Consider the following 13583-nt stretch of genomic DNA (forward strand, 5'->3'; position numbering starts at 1 on the left):
TGTGCAAATATGTACCCATAACTTGTTTTTCAAAATATTAATAAAAGGGGTGTGTCTCCAAACAGCCATCTCTTTCCTGACAATTCCCTTTGTGCATATTCTCTTACATATGATAAGTCAACATTGAAACACCTGCGGCTTTTAGTCAGGTGCGGCTAATGTATGTACAAAACAGGATTTTCCCCTGATTTTAGCTTGTGCGGCTAATATTCAGGTGCGCTTTGTAGTCCGGGAAATACGGTATATATATATATATATATATATATATATATATATATATATATATATATATATATATAGGATGAGACAACGAACATCCAAGAATACATTGGGAAGATGGCCCCAACTGACCGAGTGCTCAGTGAATACCTCAGGCAGCAGAAACCCAAGAAAGAGGAGGGAGACGAGGAACCATCATGGAAGGACAGGCCCTGCACGGTATGTACCACCGGCAGATAGAGGAGGTGGCTGATATCCAGAAATCCTACCAGTGGCTGGACAAAGCTGGACTGAAAGACAGCACAGAGGCACTAATCATGGCAGCACAAGAACAAGCTCTGAGCACAAGATCCATAGAGGCTGGGGTCTATCACACCAGGCAAGACCCCAGGTGCAGGCTGTGTAAAGATGCCCCAGAGACAATCCAGCACATAACAGCAGGGTGCAAGATGCTAGCAGGCAAGGCATACATGGAACGCCATAACCAAGTGGCCGGCATAGTGTACAGGAACATCTGTGCCGAGTATAATCTGGAAGTCCTGAGGTCAAAATGGGAGATGCCCCCAAGGGTGGTGGAGAATGACCGAGCTAAGATCCTGTGGGACTTCCAGACACAGACGGACAAAATGGTGGTGGCTAACCAACCGGACATAGTGGTGGTAGACAAACAGAAGAAGACGGCCGTAGTGATCGATGTAGCGGTTCCCAATGACAGCAATATCAGGAAGAAGGAACACGAGAAGCTGGAGAAATACCAAGGGCTCAGAGAAGAGCTCGAGAGGATGTGGAGGGTGAAGGTAACGGTGGTCCCCGTGGTAATCGGAGCACTAGGTGCGGTGACTCCCAAGCTAGGCGAGTGGCTCCAGCAGATCCCGGGAACAACATCGGAGATCTCTGTCCAGAAGAGCGCAGTCCTGGGAACAGCTAAGATACTGCGCAGGACCCTCAAGCTCCCAGGCCTCTGGTAGAGGACCCGAGCTTGAAGGATAAACCGCCCGCAGGGGCGTGCTGGGTGTTTTTTTTTTGTTTTTTTTTATGGTATATACATTGGGTGAATGTGCAGTAGTAGCAGCTAGCAGGTGAATTCTGTACATTAATAAGAATAGACAATCTGACTATTTTACAGGATAGACAATATAAACATATTTAAAATGAAAGGAATTGAAATGTACATTGTGCCTTGGTTTAGTGTCTGGAAGAGAGTCCTGTCTCAGTCAATTATAGATGATGTGAGAGGGCGTGTGTGTGTGTTTAGGGCACGGATGGCTTGGGGATAGAAGCTCCTCTTGAGTCTCTCTGTCCTTGCCCGGAAGATGCGGAACCTTCTACCAGATTGCAGAAGTTGGAACAGTTTGTTGCCAGGATGGGACGGGTCCTTCAGTATCTGCGCTGCTCTAGTCCGGCATCTCCTGGTGTAGGTGTCCTGAAGCGGGGGGAGAGCAATCCTGCAGCAGCGTTCTGCTGTACGGATCACTCTCTGGAGAGCTTTTTGGTCCTTCACACAGCTGTTCCCGAACCACGATGTCATGTTCTGTGTGAGGATGCTCTCCACAGCGCCTGTATAGAAAATCCTGAGGATCTTTGGAGAGACCCTGAACTTCCTCAGTTGTCGTAGGTGATACAGGCGCTGCCTAGCCTTTTTGGTCTGGACCTGAATGTGGGCAGCCCATGTCAGGTCTGAGGAGATGTGGACACCAAGATACTTGAAGGACTGCACCCTCTCCACTGGAGCTCCATTGATGATAATGGGCTTGTAGTCTCTGTGCTGACCCCTTCTGAAGTCCACCACCAGCTCCTTCGTCTTGCCGACGTTCAGCTGGAGGTGGTTGTCCTGGCACCACGATGCCAGATTCTTCACTTCGTCCATGTAGGCCGCCTCATCGTTGTTGGAGATGGCACCCAACACCACTGTGTCATCCAGTGGTGTTGGGTAAGTTACTTTAAAATAGTAACTTAGTTACATTACTAGTTACTTCTCTCAAAAGTAACTCAGTTACTTCAAGTTACTCGTTACTTTCAAAGTAACTAGTTACTAGGGAAAGTAACTTTGGTTTTACTCAGAATTCTCTTGTTAATGTGTTGCTTCCATAACTTTGCAGTCTTCTAGCTTGCTTACTTGCCACAGTGCACTGTGCCACCGACCAATAGAAAGGAAAAGATAATGTGCATATTTCCACGAGAGAAATCCCACGCCTGGACCGTCATTGACTGCTGCCATGATTCTAGCCTACGTCACAGCGTCATGTGCGCCTTTTACATCCAACACAAAAACTGCAGTCGTGGTGCTTTGATTGTACTCGGAACTCGGAAATTCTGCCTTCTGAATAGGAAGATGTTGGTAACACCAGACTGCAGATGAGCTGCATACATGGCTGGACTGGGACAAAAAATCGTCCCGGGCATTTTGACTAGAGACCGGCCCACCATTATAGGAAGAATCATAAAGCCTTTGAATGAAAATAAACACTGTTGTGACAGTGATGTTCACTGTTCTGATGGTATATATGCATCAATCTATCAATCGTTTGTTGTAAGATTCAGATAATTATTTTTTAAAAGCGAGACATTTTAAACGAGAATAAGAAAGAAAAGTATTTCTTTGTGCCCCCCTCTCCCTTTTAATGCCCTACATGGACCCCTGGCAACACTTTGCTAGACCCGCCCCTGCACAGTTACCAGCTGTCAGCTACCTAAAAAAGGATCCTGGTGTTATTTGTCTCTCAGAAACAGTTCATAACTTCCCTTCAACTCATTCATGTCACCTAAAAGGTAAACCTGTTTCTCCATCACAGCTCTGATGATCCAGTAAGGACATCTCCTGGTTTCATCTTCATGTTTCCCTCTCACCAGATAACCAAACCGACATCATGACCAGCAGGTTTGCAGCTGTGGCTCCAGCAAACATCAGCTGATACTTGAAATTAATATTAAATAAATTCTAACAACAGCTGATCAAGCTTAAACGTGCTGCTGCTGTTTAGCGCGACATCCGCTGGTTTCCTCTTTCGGCGCAAAGTGAGCGATAAACAAACAACAGAGCCGATCAGCTGATCATTGATCAGTTTCATGATTGAAGTAGCAACAGGAGAGGGAGGGGGGAGAATGAGAGAAGAAGAGGCAGCTGTGCAGCGTAAACACAGAATAACTCCAGCTTTGTGCCTTTTTCATTGTAGCTGAATTACGGGACAAACTGTTCATTTTCACCTCAATAAGAAACGCGTAATATTTTCTCTGAATACCAGACGGGACGGTTGGCAACTCTAATAACTTATGAACAAAATAAAGTTCAACATCAGTAACTTCATAGCACCACCCAGCTGTATAGAAACTCCGTCATGCTAGCTAGCACGCAGTACGGAAAAAGTCAGAATAACGAAAATAAACTCCACCTAAACTTGGTTCATATCTGACCCAGAGAGACTGCAGGTCATAACTTCTTACCTGAAGTTCAGTTCACACTTGGACCGGCGGCCGCCTCGGGTCTCTTTTCCTTCTGCGTCCCTTTTCCTTCATCCACCTGCTGCCCTCCACCACTTGCTAATGTTACTGAATCTGTGGAAGCTCCGCGATAGCCACCACACGAAGTAACGAATAACGAGCCTATCTAAATCCCAGTAACGAGTAACGCGTTCCTGATTTTGGCATAATAACTAGTTACCGTGCTCGTTACCACAATAATAACGTAGTTACTGTAACGCGTTACTTAATAACGCGTTAGTCCCAACACTGGTCGTCAGCAAACTTCACAATGGTGTTGGAGCCATGGGTGGCCACACAGTCTGAAGTGTAGAGGGAGTAGAGCAGTGGCGAGAGGACACACCCCTGAGCTGCTCCTGTGCTGTTTCCATAATAATAATAGTGGAGTGTTAAACAGACTAACCACATGTGCCCCAGGAGTTAATATTAAAAGTCAAACTGCCATCTTATTTAAATGTCATGTACAGATTGTTTCATAAAGTGTGTGTCAGCAGGTTTGTTATAATAAACTTTTACAGAAACGTTTTCAGCCACAAGGCTTCAAGACGGGTTTAGTTAAAAGAAACCACAGAAGATGAGAGACAAATGGCTCGTCTATTGTGTTTCTTCTGCAGAAAATCTCTTTAAAGAACAGCTCCAGTTCTTTCTAAAAAAAACAATAGCGACATGCCCATCTGTACTCTGAGAGGTTTATTTGTTGCTGTTGTTATTCCTCCCTAAAGCAATTTCAGTGTAAGTGAAATCCACACTTCCCATTTTGTGCAAAAGCAGCATTCAGTTCAGCAGCAGGATAATGTGAGGCCCTGGCAGTTATACAGCTGTAGATTCATACAAGTCACATGTCTTTCAGTAATAAAGCCAGGACGACACACACACACACACACACACACACACACACACACACACACACACACACACACACACACACACACACTTCAAACAATGCTTTAAGGACATTTTGTATCGACTTGTGTTTCACAGCCACGTATCTGTGTGAGGCCCTGAAGTGATATATTAAGATGATTTTTGAGACCAGTGAACAAAAACACATATAAGATGTTTCACTTGTTGTATTTTGAGTTAAATCACATCTTAATTCCAAATTCAGCGCAAACACTAATTAAAACACATCTCTGGCTCCAGCCGTGCTGAAGCTCACTTCACTGGGAAGAAGCCAGTCTTCCCATCACGTCCATCCTGTGATCCAGCGTCGCGGTGGTTAACTGTCAGATGTTAAACGAGCGCACTGACAGCAACACGTTATAAATGAAGACGCTTGTAAACCGATGTTGGAGATGCCCATGACCATTCAACCTTTTCATATAACTCACAGAAGCGAGTGTGAGAGCTTCTTCTGAAATTAATCGAAGCAGCTTGTATGATCCATGTACAGCACAGTGACTGATGAATGAGCTCTGTGTGTATTTCTGTTAGAAAACTTCATTTCTACAGAAACACTGTGTTTGTGTGCAAAGTAAACATCTGCATTAGTTTTTATTATTAATATAATTAACAGCAAATATTTAATAACATTTTCATGCATGTCTTGATTAATAATGTTATTTGATGTGTTGTAGACACATTAAGTGTCTGTTTGTTCCAGCATCAGATCCTGTGCAGGTTTCCAGCTGACAGTGAATTCAGCACGTTTCCATAATAATAACTGGTCCCATTCATTCAGGCTGTAAACGACTGTGTATTTATGTCTTTAATGAAACTGCAACACAGTGACTGATTTTAATGGCATCATTATTCTCACTGAATACTCATTTTAAGCTCCAAATGCAGTTCGTGGTATTTTTAATACTGTGACACTGACTGTGGAATATTTACATGACATTATTAACATTAACACCATATTACTCATCACTGTGTTCACTTATTTGTTTACTGGTTTTCAGTTAATGGAAACTGTCAGTTTTTTCTTTTTCTTCGTTTGTCTTTATTCTGTGAAGTGCTGTGTCATTATTCTGTCCTGCGAGTGCTTATTTCTCTCCAGAGGCTGATGTATTGATTCTTTGCTGTACAGTATATGGCTGTCACGGATGCCAACACCTGCCTTATTCCTCTGTGCAGCAGAATGAAACTGGGAATTATGTGTGGGAATAGATTTGATGGAATACTCAGTATAATTTACAGGAAATAATAAGTCATTGCACACAGGAAATGAGTCAGAGGGGCTCTGTGAACATTATTATTTGGCTCTCACTGACTGCACCCAGCACATGTAGCAAGTAGCAAATAATGGGGATTTTCATTTGGTTGATTTTGACCCGGACAATGTTTTATTCAGCGGAAAGGCACTCAATCTGGACTATTAATGCAACAAAGGTGAGACAAGATTTAAGGTTTTGACATCAGCACAAATACTTAAACAGGCATTACATTTTATTTCTATTTTATTATCATTATAATAACACATGGAGAAGTGTAATTTTACATTCATTCTACTTTTAGTAGAGCCACGTTTCAGGAGTACGCTAAAGAGGATCAACAGATAATAAAGACATCAAAGGTTATGCTCCTGTCACATGTTCACGCCAACATGTGCAGCTATGTTTTCCATTCATGCAGTCTGCATGTAGATCAGGGCCTGGACTGGACAGTCAGACGCACTGGATGTGTTTGGAAATTCATTCCTGGAGTTTTATTGTGTTTTGAAGAAGTTTCAGAAGCAGAGACAAAAACATTTCAGTCTTTTTTATAAACAAACTGTTTGTCAATATGAATGGTTTTGGAAAATTCTGTAACAGACTGAATGATCTGTGTGGTTTGACTGGTTCAGTCGATGACGTCATCGTTTAACCGGTCAGAGTGGGCACGCTCAGTTTTGCGCAACTACTTTTAAATCCTTGTAGCTCTGCAACCACGTAAGCTAGTGCAATATTTTGTTTTGCATATGAAACTGGAGGAGTTGTACTTACATCTTATGCCATCAGCTTGTCCTCGGTCACGGTTTCCTTCCACATAAAGCTTTGCAAAAACTGCATAAAAAGCACTTGCAGCAACAAAAACATAATATTCCAGAAACACGCTTTGCCGATCCGATCAGCTGTTTGTAACACTTCCTACGTCCATCAGCGCGAACTATCGCATGTCTGCCATGACCTGCCCGAAACCGGAAGTGACGTCATTTTCGCGGAAATGTAGTTTTTTACCATCAGGGCCTCATGAGCCTATACTGGTGTTTTTAAAAGTTATGTTTGACTTTATGACTTTCTGTGTCGTTTCTGGGATGCTGAGGACTCATATTGCACTGCTGGAAATAGTTTATTTTGATGCACATGCTGCTTTTTTATAATATTTATTTTCGTTTTTCCTGCAGTATATAAAAATTGGTGTATTTCAAAAATAAAACTATGAAGACACTCAAAATAAATTTCCTGTGGTGGGAAACTATTTTGTGCAACTTTTTTGTATTTAAAGTTTTGAGGGATAAGCCTCTTAAATTTCTCTAACTAGAAATATATGTTAAAAAAACAAAAACGATTTTAAATTTTTTTGGAGTTTATTGCACATTTTTGCAATTTATGTAATTACTATGCACTTAATGCAGACATATTATTAAAATTTAGGCTGTAATGGTTGTATTGATGTATAGCAACTTGAAATGCTCCCAAAAATGGCTCCACACCATGTAAACATATAATATAAGCTCTGGCGGACTTGGTTCTATGGTAGGTCTTAAAGGGTTAAGGGTTTGGCTGTTTCACTGTGTGATGGTTGTCAGTGTGGTGACCCACCAGGATCAGGTGCAACACCCTGTTGGGGTTTTTTAAAAAGCTGTTGTGTTGCAAGTTTAAGAATTGATCATGTCAAAAGAACAAAAACATTACCAGTTACATATGGCCTGCCCAGTATACGCGTCTTACTGGCCTGTTTTTCCTGTTAACGGTTACACTATTTAAAAATAAAAAAAAAAGTTTTATAAAAACTTTAGATTATGGTTTGGAGTCAAACGTGTTAATCTTTCTTCACAAACAACGTTTTCTTTTGTCCTTAAAACGAAAGGAACTTTTAGCCCGGTATTTATGTTAACAGCAGTTTTTATTTTAGAGCCACTTCAAGAGAAGATGGCACAGGGACAAGGCCGCGTGGAAACGCTTGCACAGCAGTAAAGTGATGGTCTTTTGTCCCTTTTGATGCTGAGGAAGTCTGCATGAGTTATAAGGCACAACATATATTTCTTTTAATCTATCAAAGATTAAACATTTAGTCATCCTGTAACGCAGAAAGTTTGTTTCACTGTGTGGAGGAGCGCAGTCCTTGAAGGCTCTGAGTAGTGGGAAATAATGCCTCTTTGTTGGGGGGGTCAGACAAACACAGAAGGAAAAAAAGCAGCTCTTTCAGCTGAATGCAGCATTTCAAATACCAAGGATGTAAAGGTCACACAGGAAAATAATTCTTTTAAATAGCCCTAACTACCACTGGGCCTTTCATAAAGAGGCCATGCTGAGGAGAGCTGTGCTTTAGGCTTGTTCAGATGTAGCTGTGATGGCAGCAAACTCATGTTTACCACATTGCACATAATCAGCTCGCATTTTTGTAGTTCACTTTGTTGCCAGGGAACTGTTGAAGTCTCAGCAACATGCTTTGGATGACGCACTTATTTTGTGACAAGTAGCGGCAGTGCACATTCATAAGCCGTCCAAGGTTTGTCTGCCTTGTTGGTGCAAACAAATCACGCTGAGGGTTTGGAGGCTCGTCAGCGGCGCTCTCACATGGTAGAAATATACTGTTCAGCCACAGCATCACGGAGGCCAGGCAGGATAATGCAGGCATGACAGCAGTGACTTCACATCATATATGTGCTGATGGGTTAGCCATTTATAGGACTTCTAGATTCACACAAACACACAGCTGATACAACTGGAATATGAATACACCCTTTACACTGGGGGTATTCTTCCACACCTGTGACACAGCTTATGAGCGATATGAGAGATTTATGTTACCACCACGTGCTGCAACCTTTTTTACTGTGAATCCTGTGAGAGTCAGTCCTGCTGCTACTACTGCTATTAGCAGGGTCACAGTGTGCAACACACCAAGATCAGCTACGATGGCTGTGGCTAACGACACAAACACAAAGCTGGCTGGAGCTGAAGTCCCACAGCATTTATACCAGCAGGTTCCTGAGGTCCACTGACCATCTCAGCCCCACAACAGCCCACAGGTTGTTTTAGTTTTAGCCTGTGTTTACTGTGGCAGAAAAAGTATTTTAACACAGCAGAGAACGGGAGCGTTTACTCTCATTCAAAGTAAAACCTGCTCAGCTCCGTGTCACGTGTCAGCGTTCCTAAATGTCCTTTCAGGAATATTTCCCTGGGTTTCTCTTGGACAGCTAGCTGTGTCTCTGCTCCTGCTCTGTGTCTGCCGTCTGCACGGCTCGGCTCTTTTTTCACTGCAGTTTGCATGAATGTGGTCGCCCATCGGCGTGAAATGACTGGTTTTCATACAGAATTAGTCCACGGAGTAATCCGCCGTCGCATTTAGCTTTTTGAGCTCTTATTGCTACAGGGCAAGTTAGTCTCTCGCCTGCACGCTGGTGCGTGTGGATGAATATGCTGGGTGATTAGGTCAGCTGGCAAGTTTTTTTTCCAAGTTCTGTGTTTACTTAAAGTCAGACTCGACACAGAAATGACTCGTGTCAAATATCATTTGTAGCAGCGTCACTCTTCTTGTTTCCCCGTACAGTATATCTGCAGTGATGAAACATGGATTCACTGCAGCCGCTCATATATGAAACACAGCAGGTGAAATAAACTAGAATAATCATTTAATGCCACATGTCTGAACCATGAACCAATCACTGCTCGTGTTTATTGTCTCACTGACATGCAAAGATGTTTTTCTCTGCAAGTAAAGTGAGAAAGCACTGGCCTGCACTGGCCTGCACTGGCCTGCACTGGCCTGCACTGCAGGTAAAGCACAGCGCAGTGAACGCTGTTGCCGTCCCTGCTGTTCTTGATATTTTGGCTTTTGATCAGATTGAGCCAAATGATGTGCACATGTTACACGGCTCATGATTAGATTAGAGATTTATGCAGAGACGATAACGAGTTTAAAGATGAGAAATGTGTTCTGTACAATAGCTAATATCACTGTAATTGCAGGATTTACTACAAAAGAGCCCGATGCTGTTACAAAGCCATTATGGGAACAACATTGGTGTTGCCTCAGGTCGGGCGTTACCATGCCTCTTTGATCGCCAACTTTAACCATAAATTAAGGAAATGAAATCTTTATTTCTAAGGGATATGATAAATCCCTGTACTTGCTAGTTCAAGCAGCTTCCCCTGCTGATAGGCTCTGTGTTATTTTCTTTTATGAATTCATTATTCCACACAAACTGGCAGCAGCTCAGATTAACATGATTATCATAATGAACATTGCAGCTGAAATTCCCCCCTAGAAGCCTCTCATTTTACATTAAATAGAGGTATTAGTTTGGCCCAGCTGGTTTCTCCTCATTCACTTCTCAAAGTAGGAAAATAGCACCATGATTTTTAATTAACGTGTATAAAAAAACCTCATATATCCAGTTTCTTCTGTGTATGCAAATGAAGGCTGTAGACGAGCTATTCCAGCCGTCACAGGGTAACACAGAGTGACAAACACCTCTGACCTCGTCAGATTCACTCATTAACCTAACACGCATGCCTGTGGACGGCGGGAGGAACCCACGCAGAACATGTGAACTCACAGAGATCGGGTCAGGCCAGGATTCAAACCAGCAACCCTTTGGTTGTGAGGTGGCAGCATTAACTCTACTGTGAATGATTTTTAATACGCCTGAGGCTGTTTGGGTTTGTTTTAAAGGGAAATCGATTAATTCCAACATGTCAGCGTTTGTATTGTTACCGTGCTGACATTAACGCTCATTATGGGCGTTCCCAAGATGAGTGTGTGAACTCGGTCTTTTTCCAGGCTGGACTGATTGTGCAGGAGACATGTTTTATGACCAAGAAGTGGGTGCACACGTCTGACACATACAGGGTCAAATATGTGGCAGCTTGCACATCCCAACCACCTCGTGTCCGCATGGAGAGGTGCAACAGTGCAGCAGCTCGGTGCATTAATGGAAACACAAACAGAGGAGGAGGATTAAGCCACACAGGAGCATTCATGAAGGATCACTGCGAGCTGCTAGATGCTGATATGTTAACCGGGGAAACGCACCACTGAGCATCTGTTTAGCCTTTAAAAACATCGGAGCATCTTTTGTGTGACTGTAGAGAGTATTTCTAAAAATATACATGAAGGAGGTGTGGATGCAAATATAATCGTATTAGCCAAATACTCGCGATGTTTATGTTATTTTTTTCCCCAGATTTGGAATCTTTACATCTCCAATAAATAAACAAAAGTATGACAAACTAGGGCTGCTCGATTATGGCAAAAATGATAATCACGATTATTTTCACTGAAATTGAGATCGCGATTATTTGACAGATGGAAAATTCTGTCAATGAGAATAAATTTAACAGATGAAAAATTTGAGCTATTTATTTTTCCAAGGTTGAAATTTTGAAAAATGTTTTTCTTTTGGCTAAAAATCATTTTTATCTTTTTAAGTTACAGAGTTACAGAATATTATATACACACACACACACACACACACACACACACACACACACACACACACACACACACACACACACACACACATATATAAATAAAATATACGAAGGGGATAAATAGAATAAATAGGAATAAAAAATAAAAATACAAGTGAATTGCACATTTCAAGTATTGAGTCTATTGCACTGTTGACTATTAACAAAAGTATTGCACAAAAGGTATTGCACAGTGAGGTGAAGAGGCACTACGGCTTAGTTGTTCCCCCCTCCTTTGTCCCCCTGTTTCCCCTCCCTCTCCCCTCCAGAGAGGAGTTAAACAGTTTGATGGCGTGTGGGACAAAGGAGTTTTTAAGTCTGTTAGTTCTTGTCTTGGGGAGAAGCAACCTGTCACTGAACAGACTCTTCTGGTTGTTTATGGCCGTGTGCAGAGGATGTCTGGCATTGTCCATAATGTCCAGCAGTTTCTTTAGTGTCCTTTTCTCTGCCACTGTCACCAGAGTGTCCAGCTTCATGCCGACCACAGATCTGTTATCTGTTCATTATTAGTAGTATGTGTCTTTACATATAATAACACAGGCAGCTGTTTAGTGCGCAGTGGTTTCATTTTAAATGAACTACTTTGCGTTGGGATTGAATTTTGCTCTTTTCTGGTCATATTTTTCTAAAATCACACAGGTGAGCTTATAGGCCTGTAACACCTGAACCTCTAACAGCTTAGACAGAATAAACAATACAGTTGGTGTCTTTGGCTGAGACCCCGATGGATCTGTAATGCTGACCAGTGAAAATGATCACATTTCTTTCCACCTCTCACTAGTTGCCTGAAAAAATGCATTGATGACTTTGCCAGATCAGACGTTTTTGTGGTGAATAAATGTGGTATTTAAAGCGATTTGTCCCAGAGATGATACAAACCTGTGGCCAGTCGCTCGGCTCTGCAGTCGCTCTATAAAAACCTGTGAGAAGCTCAGACGTGAACCTTTCTTTCCTGGAAGCAGGTCTTAGTGGGTGTGTTAATGTCAGTAAGGGGGCTCGTGCTGATTTGCACCTTTGTGGCTTATTGGGACACTAACTGGAAATCAATCAGTGATATGAATTATACTTTAACGTTAAATATCTGCTCTGAAAGAAGTGTGTGGCAGCAGGTATGGCCCCGCTCACAGTAACACAGCTGCACGCTTTAATCTTTATCACACAATTTTTATTTGTATTTATTTTTGGCATCTGACTGGGGTGCACATTTCCTCTGTTTAAGGTTTTATGTTTGTCAGACGCTCATTCCAGCTGACATTATTTTATACAGATTAATATGGCTAATAATTTTTAATCTTGTGCTTTATTCTGTGGATCTCACTCTTCAGTTCGACCCTTTAGACACTTAGTTTGGTGATTTCAAAGACGATGTCAGGCGCTTAAAGAGACGGTCTTCATTTCTAATAATCTACAGTGAACATATATGATGAAGCCTAATCCTCTACTGTATATTCCACTCCAAGCGATCATCCAGTGTAGTACAGTAGGCTGCCAATCCACAAAGGAGTTGTGGCACCTCAGCCATTGAGAGACCATCTGTGTTCCCCTGTATGACAGCTCAGAGCCGCTGAATATTCATGCACCATCCCTCCGCTTATCGCATTAGATTAGAACCCATGCGGCGAGAAAGGAAAGGCAGAGGAGGACAACACTGATATGTTGTCAGAGACCCTTACAGCTGTGTGTTAAATAGCAAATTAGCCAAATGGACACTGGAGCAGCGAGTCCCTCTCTCTGCGTGTGTCCTGAAGCGTTTCCACTCAAAGCTTTACTTCACATTTAACGCCCAACAGAAGGAGATGTGTTTGAGGTGAGAGTGTGTTGTTTCCAAATGCACGAGGTGTACGTGCATTTTATATTTCTCAGTACATAACTAGAATGCACAAAACCCCTAGCAGTGTTTTAAACATGAAGAGTTACAGATTCAAGATCCGTCTTGTAGAGAGGAAGTTAGGTTTTAGATCCATGAAGCCTCTGACAGCTGAATCTGAAGGACTCGTGTTCCAAACACATTCTGGGTCCCAGCTGACACGGCTGCTGTTCATGTGAAATATAAACTCTCAGAGACAAGGTCACATAGAGCTGACTTACCTAAATGTGGCATAAAGAGTGGGAATCATCAGCGCTTGAAGGGCTTAAAGCCAAGACACATTCATTAAAGAACATCACTCGTCACCATTTCAAGGTAATAAAATCCTTGGAGAAGAAACGAACATGTCCACATGTTCCCTGTGTGAATCTGCAGGGCTCTTTCCTTGGAACAACCACATT

At 42.4% G+C, this 13583-nt stretch overlaps 1 protein-coding gene across 1 annotated transcript in view; it reads left to right on the forward strand.

Moving 5' to 3' along the window:
- Positions 1–13583, forward strand: part of lrp1bb (low density lipoprotein receptor-related protein 1Bb) — a 276779-nt gene that overhangs the window by 83173 nt on the left and 180023 nt on the right. The window lies entirely within an intron of this gene.

Source organism: Aulonocara sp. 'chitande type north' Nkhata Bay, linkage group LG16 (genome assembly GCF_057382095.1).
Source record: "Aulonocara sp. 'chitande type north' Nkhata Bay isolate Kocher_YH1m ecotype deep benthic linkage group LG16, A_spYH_male_GT1.1, whole genome shotgun sequence".
In the NCBI taxonomy this organism is placed as follows: Eukaryota; Metazoa; Chordata; class Actinopteri; order Cichliformes; family Cichlidae; genus Aulonocara; species Aulonocara sp. 'chitande type north' Nkhata Bay.